We start from the raw sequence: 13,757 nt of genomic DNA, 5'->3' as shown, positions 1-13,757 counted from the left end.
AAGCCCCATTGAGAGCCATTGTCCCAACAGGGGGATCTCAAACCAAGGTGGAATGGACCCCAGAGGCAGAGGAAGTGTTAGTGGGGTTAAACAGTCCCTCCAAACCACACCCACCTTAGGTATACCAAATCCAGACAAACCATTCACCCAGACAGTTGACAAACTAAATGGGTGTATGATGTCAGTTCTCCTGCAGAAGCATGGAGACAGAAATAGGCCAGTTGCTTACTATTCCTGCAAACTAGACCCGGTGGCCACGGGTCTGCCACTGTGCCTAAGGGCAGTAGTGGTGACTGAAAAGGCCTTGGCCACATCACGAGACATAGTGGGGTACACCCCACTAACCCTGCTGGTTCCACACGCGGTGCATACACTTCTTAACAACCACAAGACATCACACCTCACTGCGCAGCGATGGCTAAAATATCAAACTGCATTGCTAGAAATGCCTAATGTAACCATTCAGCAATGTACAACGCTGAACCCAGCATCCCTCCTGCCTATGCCGGAGGATGGGGAGCCGCATGATTGTCTGACACTAACAAATCATCTCTGTTCCCCTAGGGTTGACCTTCAGGACGAGCCCCTCGAGAATCCAGATTTAGTGCTGTGGGTAGATGGGAGTGCATCCAGAGACCCAGAGACAGGGAAGTTGCAGGTCAGGGATGCAGTAGTCATGCACATAGTACTGTTAAGAGAGAACCACTCCCCTTACATTATTCAGCCCAGGCAGCTGAACTGATTGCACTAACAGAGGCGTGTAAAATTGCTAAAGATAAAACCAACACCATTTATACAGACAGTCTCTACACCTTTGGTGTAGTGCATGATTTTGGCATGATTTGGAAACAGCAAAAATTCCTCACTAGTTCAGGGCAACATATCCAGCACCATCACCTTGTTGCGGCCCTGCTAGATGTGATCACCTTACCAACTGCTATAGCTGTGTGTAAGTGCACAGCTCATACTAAAGCCACAGACAAAGTGTCAAAAGGGAATCACCACACTGACTTGGCAGCAAAAAGAGCCACCAGGCTTCCAGTGGCACTGCAAGCCGTGTCAGTTCCCATTACTCCCACTCTCGAAATATCCCAAATGCAGCAAAGTGCCTTAGCAAAATAAAAGGCCACCTGGAAAAGGGCTGGATGCACTCTCAGTGATAACATATGGTGTGGACCCGACAGCAAACCTTGCCTACCACGCTACATGTTTCCTTATATGGCTACCATTGCTCACGGGCGAACGCCCATGAGCACAGGGGGGATGACACAACAAATAATGAAACATTGGTATACGAAGGTGTTTACAGCTTACTCTAAAAAAATTTTGTAGTCGCTGTATTATATGTGCACAGAACAATGTACGACGAGGACAGTCAGTGCCTCAGGCGGCACACCCTACACCACGAGAACCATTCCAATACCTACAAATGGGCTTCATAGAATTAACACTGAGTGAAGGAAAAAAATACTGCCTTGTTATTGTGTGTATGTTTTTTAAATGGGTGGAAGTGTTTCCTACAGGAAAGCAGGACTCTGAGGTGGTGGCAAAAGCTTTGTTAACCGTAATTATTCCCAGGTGGGGAATAGAATCTCCAGCGATAATGGTACCCCATTCCTGAATCAGGCATTAGACATGCTAAGCAAATACTATGGCATAGACATGCACCAGCATTGTGCCTACCACCCCACTAGTGGCAGAACAGTGGAAAGGGAAAATGGCACACTCAAATTCAAATTGGCAAAAATATGTCAGGAGATGGGCCTGGTGTGGACTAAGGCTCTCCCACTGGTGCTCATGAGCATGAGGATGGTGCTAAAGGAAAAACACGGTCTTAGCCTGTATAAGATTCTGTTCGGACACCCACCAAATGCAGAATTCGGAGGAATGGGAGCAATTAACCAGCTGGAAGGAGCCATATCTGACATCATGCTTTGTTATTGTGCTAGACTGCATGAATCTCTTTCTCAGGTCCGGCTCTATGTAAAGGCAAATCTTCCGACAGAAGCAGACAGACGACTCCATGACCTGAAGCCTGGGAACTGGATAGTGATTAAGGACCTGGGACCAGCACAGGTTCTCCTGACCACTCACACCGCTGTTAAGGTCCAAGGAAGGAAAACTTGGATGCATGCATCACATTGTAAGAGAGCTCCTGATACAGATAGGTGATAAGGTGACTGACTTAAGGTGGGAGTAGGGAGGAAAAGGCCACCCTCTTGTCCCTAAGGTATCAAGACTGGTCAACCCTCACGTACCTCGACAGGATGCTGATCCTTCTGTTATTGGCCCTGATGGGACCACAGACTAGTGGATCTCATCTGTGGAACCCCTGAACGACCCTGGGGGCAACAATGGGTTGGGCCCTACTATCTGGCAGCAGCACTGCTGCTACCTTGCCAAAATTAAATGGACATGGCATGGCAGACACAACTTTTAGCAAACAAAACTGAAGTGGCTTTAGGAACAATAGACAGGGGGTTGTCCACCATTCGCACTGCTGTCCTTCAACACAGGTTTGTTCTCAACATGATTTTAGCAAAGGAAGGGGGAGTGTGCAAGGTGTTGGGCACTGACTGTTGTTTTTACATTCCAGATGCTCACCACAACTTGAGGGAAGGTATACCTCCCCCTCTAGAAGTAGACTCTCAACTTTAGCAGCAGTGGCGCCCATGGGGCCAGCTGTTACATCAAATTTTCATCCCCATTATCTGTGTGATGCTACTGCTTTTGTGTGTCACTCCACAACTGTTGTCATTTCCCTACAATAACGGGAAGGTAGATGCCCTGGAGCTGTAGGATGACTGCGACCTTGACGAGGAACCAGACTTAAACCCTCTTCCCGACTGGATGATGGATCCCGATGTTTAGAAATGTATTCATGAACTTTATGATTATGCATGTTACCCGTTTGAGGATTAGCTTCAAATGAGTTGAATAAGCTTATTTGCGAAATCATGTTAGTTAGTGATAATGTGTAATATTATCAAGGGGGGAATGTGAGGGAAAATGCTTAATGCTTGCTTAAAGGAGGAAATAAGAAATATGTGACCTTTAAGTGACCTTTGCCCTTGTCTTGACTAGTCTGCAAGAAAAGCAACTAGAGAAGTGATGTTGTATGACCGTTATTGCTTAGCTGTTGCTGGGCAGGGGTGCAGCAGCAGGGAGTAACAACTTGTTTTTAGCAGGAAAGAATGTTCAAGGACAGTTGAGATGCCTGGCACCTGGAGTCACGAGATTAGCGCATAAGAGAACAACGGGGAATGGTGGGGGTATATGAACTCATGTGAGAGAAGTTTGAGGCTCCTCTCCCTCGATGCATAAGGGACAGAACCAATAAAGCTCGCTCATTGTCACAATCCCACCAGAAACAGGCAAGAGGTAGAACACAATGCAGGAGGCGATTTATTAAATGAAGAAACAGGAATGGTAAAACAAACAGAAGCAAAGGGGTAACACTGAAGGTAAAATAACGTGACTGGAGTAAACAGAAAAGCAATGACGACAACAGTAAAACGAGCATAAGACAAACCTGACAGGAAGACATAACTTACCACAATAATCAACAAACTAGAAGACAAAACACAGCTAAAATAACCAAGACAATCAACAAGAATCAGATGCAGGTGAACATAACAGGGAGAACTAAGACACGGACTGGACTGGAGGAACAGACGAGGGGCAGAGAAAATGAAACCAAGGAGCGGAACAAGGAAGTAAATGAAGAACAAAGATAAGACAGAGAGAAATAATAAAACACGCTAAGAGGTTGGCCAATCGTCACACTCATCTGCACATCTGGCTCGAGTCCTATTGATTTTTCCTCCACACTGTCTTAGAAAAAAATTGATTCAATTATTCTAGTATAAATGTGATTAATAATCATGCTTTAAAATTATACTTACACGATGATAGTGGCCTACAGGTTAGTGGTTGAACAGCTTAAATAGGCCTAGAATTATTTAGACGTATGTTATAAGCCACGGCGACCTCTGCATACGTTTCTATAGATGTTGCCGATTGTATGAGGTCCCCTGAAAAAATTGTGAGCTCTGCAGGAGGGCTCAATGAATAATGGATGACAGTATGATGGTATCCTTTATAGCAAAACAACTAGATGTTATGTCATTTAATGCTTAATTTAAGTAAATAGAATTACCTACTTCGAAGTTAAAGCTTTTATATATAGCTAGCTATGAGAAAAAGAATAGCCGTCGATCAAAAGAGTTTCAGTCGATCAAAATGCTTCATGTACTCTAAAACACAATGGTCATACTACATAATGATCAAAAATCAGCAGAATAAAGACAATATCCTTTTCCTAGCTAGCTCGCAAAAATAATAGTTATGAGAGCTTGTACAAAATATGTAATGATTGTTCGATAAAATAAAATAAATTTACGCAACCAGTAGAGGTATCCCATCAACTAATTCATAAAATACCTTGGTGAAAGAACATTACTATTTTCCCCCTAGTTTAGCTATGGACTGACCAACGTATTCATTTTCTAATACGATTAATAATTTTCAGATCCTGACAAGCACAGGCCTTGTAGATTTTATCTAGACATGCATTTAATAACTACATTAGGCCCCAATGAGTTAAATCATACAACTTATGATAAAGTATTTAAACCATTAGCTAAATAAATAGCTAAATACAAGTAAGCCTTTTTCGTGTCAATGACCCCTGACTTCAGAGTATGTTTCAGAGAGGATACTGAACAGACAGAGAAAGTGGAGAAAAACTGGTGTAGTATGAGACTGAAAACTTAAATTTTCTTTAATTATGATAATATTTCTCAATTAAAGAAACCTCTTATACAGGTCTGGTTGGTAGGGTAGAAAAAAAAAAAAGGGGGCAAAATTTGAACATTCTGACCGAGTGTATTTCTGCAATTGGGAATGTTTTCTTATCATGCATTACATTTTCGTTGAAAGCAGTGTCTTGCACTAAAAGACTGTATTAGTCAATTATATTGCTTGGAAATGAGGTTTTGTAACTGACAGATGTGAAAGAACAGAGTTGCAATTACTTGCAATGTGCATTTTGCAAACGTGTTATAACAACTTGTTTTCAGATACTTTAATATTTTCATTTACAAAGTGTTTTCTTTGTAAACGAATTACAGTTTCATTAAAAATAGTACGTCTTGTTCTGAAACTGGGTATAAGTGGATTACAATACTTGGAACCGCTGTATTGTAGTAGGCAGAAGTGAAACAGCAGACTTGCAATTACTTGCAATGTGCATATGGCATACATGCTAAAACAGCTTGTTTTCATATACATAAACATTTTCACATGAAATTGTGATACAGTGTGTTTTCTTATAATGCATTACATTTAGGATAACAACAGTATGTTTCTTCTGACACAGTTTATAAGTCAATTACAATGCTTGGAATTCCAGTTTTGTAGTAGCCAGAAGTGAAAGAGCTGACCTGCATTTAATTAGAATGTGAACAATGCAAATGCCTTAAAACAGATAGATTTCACGTGCCCTAAATGTTTTCACTTGAAATAAATTATAAAGTGTTTTGGTATAATGCATTACAGTTTGGTTAAAAACACTATGTCTTGCAATGAAACCGTATAAAAATTGATAAAAATAGTTATTGTTGTTTCATAGTGGGCAGATGTGAAAGAACAGAGTTGTAATTATGTGCAATGTTCACAATGCAAATGTTTTAAAACAGATTTCACTTGCAAAAACTATTTTCACTTGAAAAATGTCAAACTGTTTTCTTATCATTCATTACATTTTCATTGAAAGCAGTGTCTTACACTGAGTGTATTAGTTAATTATATTACTTGGAAATGAGGTTTTGTTGCTGGCAGATGTGAAAGAAAACTACTTGCAATGTGCATTTTGCAAATGTGTTATAACAACTTGTTTTCACATACTTAAACATTTTCAATTTAATTTGTTACAAAGTGATTTCTTATAACGCATTACATTTTCATTAAAAACTTGTCTTGCTCTGAAACTGGGTATAAAAATGGATTACAATGCTTGGAAATGCTATATAAAGAGAAAGAACAAAGCTGTAATTACTTGCAATGTGCATACTGCAAACTGGTTAAAACAGCTTGTTTTCACTTGCATAAACTATTTTCAGTTGACATACGTTTTTCAGTGTTTCCTTATTCTGCATTACATCGTTGTTACAACATTTTGGTTAAAATAAGTATGTCTTGATCTGAAACAGGGTATAATTCAATTACAATGCTTGGAAACGCTGTTTCTTAATGGGCAGAAGTAAAAGAACAGACCGGCAATTACAATGTTCATATTGCAAATGGATTAAAACAGTTTGTTTTCACTTGCATAAACTATTTTCAGTTGACATATGTTTTATTTATTTATTTATTTATTTATCCTGCATTACATTGTTGTTAAAACAGTATGCTTTGCACTAAAACAGGATATTAGTCGATTACGATGCTTGGAAACGCTGTTTCTTAAAGGGCAGAAGTAAAAGAACTGACTTGCAATTACTTTGAATGTGAACATGGCAAAGGTCTTAAAACAGATATATTTCACATGGCCTAAAGGTTTTCACTTCAACTACGTTTTCTTATCCTGCATTACATTTTGATCAAATACAGTAAGTCTTGCTCTGAAACAGTGTATAAATCAATTACAATGCTTGGAAATGCTGTTTCTTAATTGGCAAAAGTAAAAGAACTGACTTGGAATTACTTTGAATGTGAATATTGCAAAGGTCTTAAAACAGATACATTTTACATGCCCTAAATGTTTTCACCTGATGTACATTTTCTTATCCTGCATTACATTTTGATTAAAAACAGTGGGTATTCCACTGAAACAGGCTATTAGTCGATTACAATGCTTGGAAATGCTGTTTCTTAATAGGCAGAAGTAAAAGAACTGACTTGCAAATACTTACAATGTGCATATTGCATATGGGTTAAAACAGCTTGTCTTCACTTGCATAAACTATTTTCAACTGAAATTGTGTTTTCTTGTAATGGATTAGATTTTCATTAAAAACAGCATGTCTTAATTGAAGGAGTAGTGGTTGATGACAATGCTTGGAATCAATGTTTCATAGGTGGCAGAAGTAAAATAACAGACTTGCAAATACAGTGTGCATATTGCATACGGGTTAGAACAGCTTGTTTTCACTTGCATACCTTTTCTTATGCTGCATTACATTTTGTTTAAAACAGTATTTATTGCACTGACTCAGGATATAAATTGATTACAATGATTGGAAATGCTGTTTCTTATACGGCAGAAGTAAAAGAACTGACTTGCAAATGCTTAGAATATGCATTTTGCAAACGTCTTAAAACAGACATGCCCGCAGTGTTTTCACTTGCAATACGTTTTCTTCTTCTGCATTACCTTTTGTTTAAGAACAGTGTGTATTGCACTGAAACAGGATATTAGTTGATTACAATGCTTGGAAACGCTGTTTCATTTTCGGGAGAAGTAAAATGAACTGACTTGCAATTATTTTGAACGTAAACATTGCAAAACGTATTAAAACAGATTTATTTTACATCCCCTGAATGTTTTCACTTGAAATATGTTTTCTTATGCTGCATCACATTTTGATTTCGACTAAAATGTCATGCATGTGAAGAAGAATCTTTCTAAAATGTATTTTAATTGAAAACAATCTGTTCTATTGCTTACAATAAGTACATTGAAAATGTGTTCTTTAGCTTTTATACAAATTGAATCTGCGTTTCGAAACATTGTAAGTGCCTTAAACACTGTTTCAGGGCAAGACATTTTGTTTTCGACTAAAATATGCATGATAAGAAGAAACATTGAAAGATTAGTTTAAATGAAAACAATCTGTTCTATCGTTTGCAATAAGTTCATTGCAACTGTGTTCTTTATATTTTACCCACACTGAATCAGTGTTTCAAAGCATTGTAAGTGACTTAAACACTGTTTCAGGGCAAGACATTGTGTTTTCAACTAATATGTCATGTCTATTAAGGAGAAACTTTCAAAGATTAGTTTAAGTGAAAACAGTCTGTTCTATAGTTTGCAATAAGTAGATTGAAACTGTGTTCTTTATGTTTTACAAAGATTGAAAAAGCGTTTCAAAGCATTGTAATTGCCTTAAACAGTGTTTCAGTGCAAGACATTGTGTTTTCAACTAATATGTCATGTCTATTAAGGAGAAACTTTCAAAGATTAGTTTAAGTGAAAACAGTCTGTTCTATAGTTTGCAATAATTAGATTGAAACTGTGTTCTTTATGTTCTACATACATTGAAACAGCGTTTCAAAGCATTGTAATTGCCTTAAACAGTGTTTCAGGGCAAGGCATTGTGTATAAAACTAATATGTCATGTCTATTAAGGAGAAACTTTCAAAGATTAGTTTAAGTGAAAACAGTCTGTTCTATAGTTTGCAATAAGTAGATTGAAACTGTTTTCTTTATGTTCTACATACATTGAAACAGCGTTTCAAAGCATTGTAATTGCCTTAAACAGTGTTTCAGGGCAAGGCATTGTGTCTAAAACTAATATGTCATATCTATTAAGGAGAAACTTTCAAAGATTAGTTTAAGTGACAACAGTCTGTTCTATAGTTTGCAATAATTAGATTGAAACTGTGTTCTTTATATTCTACATACATTGAAACAGCGTTTCAAAGCATTGTAATTGCCTTAAACAGTGTTTCAGGGCAAGGTATTGTGTTTAAAAATAATATGTCATGTCTATTAAGTAGAAACTTTCAAAGATTAGTTTAAGTGAAAACAGTCTGTTCTATAGTTTGCAATAAGTAGATTGAAACTGTGTTCTTTATGTTTTACAAACATTGAAAAAGCGTTTCAAAGCATTGTAATTGCCTTAAACAGTGTTTCAGTGCAAGACATTGTGTTTTCAACTAATATGTCATGTCTATTAAGTAGAAACTTTCAAAGATTAGTTTAAGTGAAAACAGTCTGTTCTATAGTTTCCAATAAGTAGATTGAAACTGTGTTCTTTATGTTTTACAAACATTGAAAAAGCGTTTCAAAGCATTGTAATTGCCTTAAACAGTGTTTCAGTGCAAGACATTGTGTTTTCAACTAATATGTCATGTCTATTAAGGAGAAACTTTCAAAGATTAGTTTAAGTGAAAACAGTCTGTTCTATAGTTTGCAATAAGTAGATTGAAACTGTGTTCTTTATGTTTTACAAACATTGAAAAAGCGTTTCAAAGCATTGTAATTGCCTTAAACAGTGTTTCAGTGCAAGACATTGTGTTTTCAACTAATATGTCATGTCTATTAAGGAGAAACTTTCAAAGATTAGTTTAAGTGAAAACAATCTGTTCTATCATTTGCTATATGTACATTGCAACTCTTCGCTTTCCTTTAATTCGCTGTTTAACAGCGTTTGAAGGCATTGCATTCGCTTTAAACACTGTTTCAGGGCAAGACATTGTGTTTTCAACTAATATGTCATGTCTATTAAGGAGAAACTTTCAAAGATTAGTTTAAGTGAAAACAGTCTGTTCTATAGTTTGCAATAAGTAGATTGAAACTGTGTTCTTTATGTTTTACAAAGATTGAAAAAGCGTTTCAAAGCATTGTAATTGCCTTAAACAGTGTTTCAGTGCAAGACATTGTGTTTTCAACTAATATGTCATGTCTATTAAGTAGAAACTTTCAAAGATTAGTTTAAGTGAAAACAGTCTGTTCTATAGTTTGCAATAAGTAGATTGAAACTGTGTTCTTTATGTTTTACAAACATTGAAAAAGCGTTTCAAAGCATTGTAATTGCCTTAAACAGTGTTTCAGTGCAAGACATTGTGTTTTCAACTAATATGTCATGTCTATTAAGGAGAAACTTTCAAAGATTAGTTTAAGTGAAAACAGTCTGTTCTATAGTTTGCAATAAGTAGATTGAAACTGTGTTCTTTGTTTTACAAACATTGAAAAAGCGTTTCAAAGCATTGTAATTGCCTTAAACAGTGTTTCAGTGCAAGACATTGTGTTTTCAACTAATATGTCATGTCTATTAAGGAGAAACTTTCAAAGATTAGTTTAAGTGAAAACAATCTGTTCTATCATTTGCTATATGTACATTGCAACTCTTCGCTTTCCTTTAATTCGCTGTTTAACAGCGTTTGAAGGCATTGCATTCGCTTTAAACACTGTTTCAGGGCAAGACATTGTGTTTTCAACTAATATGTCATGTCTATTAAGGAGAAACTTTCAAAGATTAGTTTATGTGAAAACAGACTGTTCTATATTTGCAATAAGTAGATTGAAACTGTGTTCTTTATGTTTTACATATATTGAAACAGCGTTTCAAAGCATTGTAAGTGCCTTGAACAGTGTTTCAGGGCAAGGCATTGTGTATAAAACTAATATGTCATGTCTATTAAGGAGAAACTTTCAAAGATTAGTTTAAGTGAAAACAGTCTGTTCTATAGTTTGCACTAATTAGATTGAAACTGTTTTCTTTATGTTCTACATACATTGAAACAGCGTTTCAAAGCATTGTAATTGCCTTAAATAGTGTTTCAGGGCAAGTCATTGTGTTTAAAACTAATATTTCATGTCTATTAAGTAGAAACTTTCAAAGATTATTTTAAGTGAAAACAGTCTGTTCTATAGTTTGCAATAAGTAGATTGAAACTGTGTTCTTTGTTTTACAAACATTGAAAAAGCGTTTCAAAGCATTGTAATTGCCTTAAACAGTGTTTCAGTGCAAGACATTGTGTTTTCAACTAATATGTCATGTCTATTAAGGAGAAACTTTCAAAGATTAGTTTAAGTGAAAACAGTCTGTTCTATCATTTGCTATATGTACATTGCAACTCTTCGCTTTCCTTTAATTCGCTGTTTAACAGCGTTTGAAGGCATTGCATTCACTTTAAACACTGTTTCAGGGCAAGACATTGTGTTTTCAACTAATATGTCATGTCTATTAAGGAGAAACTTTCAAAGATTAGTTTAAGTGAAAACAGTCTGTTCTATAGTTTGCAATAATTAGATTGAAACTGTGTTCTTTATGTTCTACATACATTGAAACAGCGTTTCAAAGCATTGTAATTGCCTTAAACAGTGTTTCAGGGCAAGGCATTGTGTATAAAACTAATATGTCATGTCTATTAAGGAGAAACTTTCAAAGATTAGTTTAAGTGAAAACAGACTGTTCTATAGTTTGCAATAAGTAGATTGAAACTGTGTTCTTTATGTTTTACAAACATTGAAAAAGCGTTTCAAAGCATTGTAATTGCCTTAAACAGTGTTTCAGTGCAAGACATTGTGTTTTCAACTAATATGTCATGTCTATTAAGGAGAAACTTTCAAAGATTAGTTTAAGTGAAAACAGTCTGTTCTATAGTTTGCAATAAGTAGATTGAAACTGTGTTCTTTATGTTTTACAAACATTGAAAAAGCGTTTCAAAGCATTGTAATTGCCTTAAACAGTGTTTCAGTGCAAGACATTGTGTTTTCAACTAATATGTCATGTCTATTAAGTAGAAACTTTCAAAGATTAGTTTAAGTGAAAACAGTCTGTTCTATAGTTTGCAATAAGTAGATTGAAACTGTGTTCTTTATGTTTTACAAACATTGAAAAAGCGTTTCAAAGCATTGTAATTGCCTTAAACAGTGTTTCAGTGCAAGACATTGTGTTTTCAACTAATATGCCATGTCTATTAAGGAGAAACTTTCAAAGATTAGTTTAAGTGAAAACAGTCTGTTCTATAGTTTGCAATAATTAGATTGAAACTGTGTTCTTTATGTTCTACATACATTGAAACAGCGTTTCAAAGCATTGTAATTGCCTTAAACAGTGTTTCAGGGCAAGGCATTGTGTATAAAACTAATATGTCATGTCTATTAAGGAGAAACTTTCAAAGATTAGTTTAAGTGAAAAGAGTCTGTTCTATAGTTTGCAATAAGTAGATTGAAACTGTTTTCTTTATGTTCTACATACATTGAAACAGCGTTTCAAAGCATTGTAATTGCCTTAAACAGTGTTTCAGGGCAAGGCATTGTGTCTAAAACTAATATGTCATATCTATTAAGGAGAAACTTTCAAAGATTAGTTTAAGTGACAACAGTCTGTTCTATAGTTTGCAATAATTAGATTGAAACTGTGTTCTTTATGTTCTACATACATTGAAACAGCGTTTCAAAGCATTGTAATTGCCTTAAACAGTGTTTCAGGGCAAGGTATTGTGTTTAAAAATAATATGTCATGTCTATTAAGGAGAAACTTTCAAAGATTAGTTTAAGTGAAAACAGTCTGTTCTATAGTTTGCAATAAGTAGATTGAAACTGTGTTCTTTGTTTTACAAACATTGAAAAAGCGTTTCAAAGCATTGTAATTGCCTTAAACAGTGTTTCAGTGCAAGACATTGTGTTTTCAACTAATATGTCATGTCTATTAAGGAGAAACTTTCAAAGATTAGTTTAAGTGAAAACAGTCTGTTCTATAGTTTGCAATAAGTAGATTGAAACTGTGTTCTTTATGTTTTACAAACATTGAAAAAGCGTTTCAAAGCATTGTAATTGCCTTAAACAGTGTTTCAGTGCAAGACATTGTGTTTTCAACTAATATGTCATGTCTATTAAGGAGAAACTTTCAAAGATTAGTTTAAGTGAAAAAAATCTGTTCTATCATTTGCTATATGTACATTGCAACTCTTCGCTTTCCTTTAATTCGCTGTTTAACAGCGTTTGAAGGCATTGCATTCGCTTTAAACACTGTTTCAGGGCAAGACATTGTGTTTTCAACTAATATGTCATGTCTATTAAGGAGAAACTTTCAAAGATTAGTTTATGTGAAAACAGACTGTTCTATACTTTGCAATAAGTAGATTGAAACTGTGTTCTTTATGTTTTACATATATTGAAACAGCGTTTCAAAGCATTGTAAGTGCCTTAAACAGTGTTTCAGGGCAAGACATTGTGTTTTCAACTAATATGTCATGTCTATTAAGGAGAAACTTTCAAAGATTAGTTTAAGTGAAAACAGTCTGTTCTATAGTTTGCAATAATTAGATTGAAACTGTGTTCTTTATGTTCTACATACATTGAAACAGCGTTTCAAAGCATTGTAATTGCCTTAAACAGTGTTTCAGGGCAAGGCATTGTGTTTAAAAATAATATGTCATGTCTATTAAGTAGAAACTTTCAAAGATTAGTTTAAGTGAAAACAGTCTGTTCTATAGTTTGCAATAAGTAGATTGAAACTGTGTTCTTTATGTTTTACAAACATTGAAAAAGCGTTTCAAAGCATTGTAATTGCCTTAAACAGTGTTTCAGTGCAAGACATTGTGTTTTCAACTAATATGTCATGTCTATTAAGGAGAAACTTTCAAAGATTAGTTTAAGTGAAAACAGTCTGTTCTATAGTTTGCAATAATTAGATTGAAACTGTGTTCTTTATGTTCTACATACATTGAAACAGCGTTTCAAAGCATTGTAATTGCCTTAAACAGTGTTTCAGGGCAAGGCATTGTGTCTAAAACTAATATGTCATGTCTATTAAGGAGAAACTTTCAAAGATTAGTTTAAGTGAAAACAGTCTGTTCTATAGTTTGCAATAATTAGATTGAAACTGTTTTCTTTATGTTCTACATACATTGAAACAGCGTTTCAAAGCATTGTAATTGCCTTAAACAGTGTTTCAGGGCAAGTCATTGTGTTTAAAACTAATATTTCATGTCTATTAAGGAGAAACTTTCAAAGATTAGTTTACGTGAAAACAGTCTGTTCTATAGTTTGCAATAATTAGATTGAAACTGTGTTCTTTATG

At 35.3% G+C, this 13,757-nt stretch overlaps 2 long non-coding RNA genes across 3 annotated transcripts in view; one reads left to right on the top strand and one right to left on the bottom strand.

The window, feature by feature from the left end:
* Positions 1-13,757, top strand: part of LOC113579401 (uncharacterized) — an 82,109-nt gene that overhangs the window by 17,486 nt on the left and 50,866 nt on the right. Inside the window, exon 3 of one of the 2 annotated variants that reach the window (XR_014115968.1) lies at positions 565-658. The exons of the other annotated variant lie outside the window; for it this stretch is intronic. This is a non-coding gene — a long non-coding RNA (uncharacterized LOC113579401). The remainder of the gene's footprint in view (positions 1-564; positions 659-13,757) is intronic. 2 annotated transcript variants of the gene reach the window in all.
* The window catches only part of LOC145643526 (uncharacterized), a 60,353-nt gene that overhangs the window by 8,474 nt on the left and 38,122 nt on the right, over positions 1-13,757 (bottom strand). The gene's annotated exons all lie outside the window — the stretch shown is intronic.

The sequence above is a fragment of the Electrophorus electricus genome, chromosome 13 (assembly GCF_041902795.1).
Source record: "Electrophorus electricus isolate QZ-2024a chromosome 13, ASM4190279v1, whole genome shotgun sequence".
NCBI lineage: Eukaryota > Metazoa > Chordata > Actinopteri > Gymnotiformes > Gymnotidae > Electrophorus > Electrophorus electricus.
The sequence above is the reverse complement of the archived record's forward strand: the minus strand, read 5'-3'. Positions and strand labels throughout refer to the sequence as shown.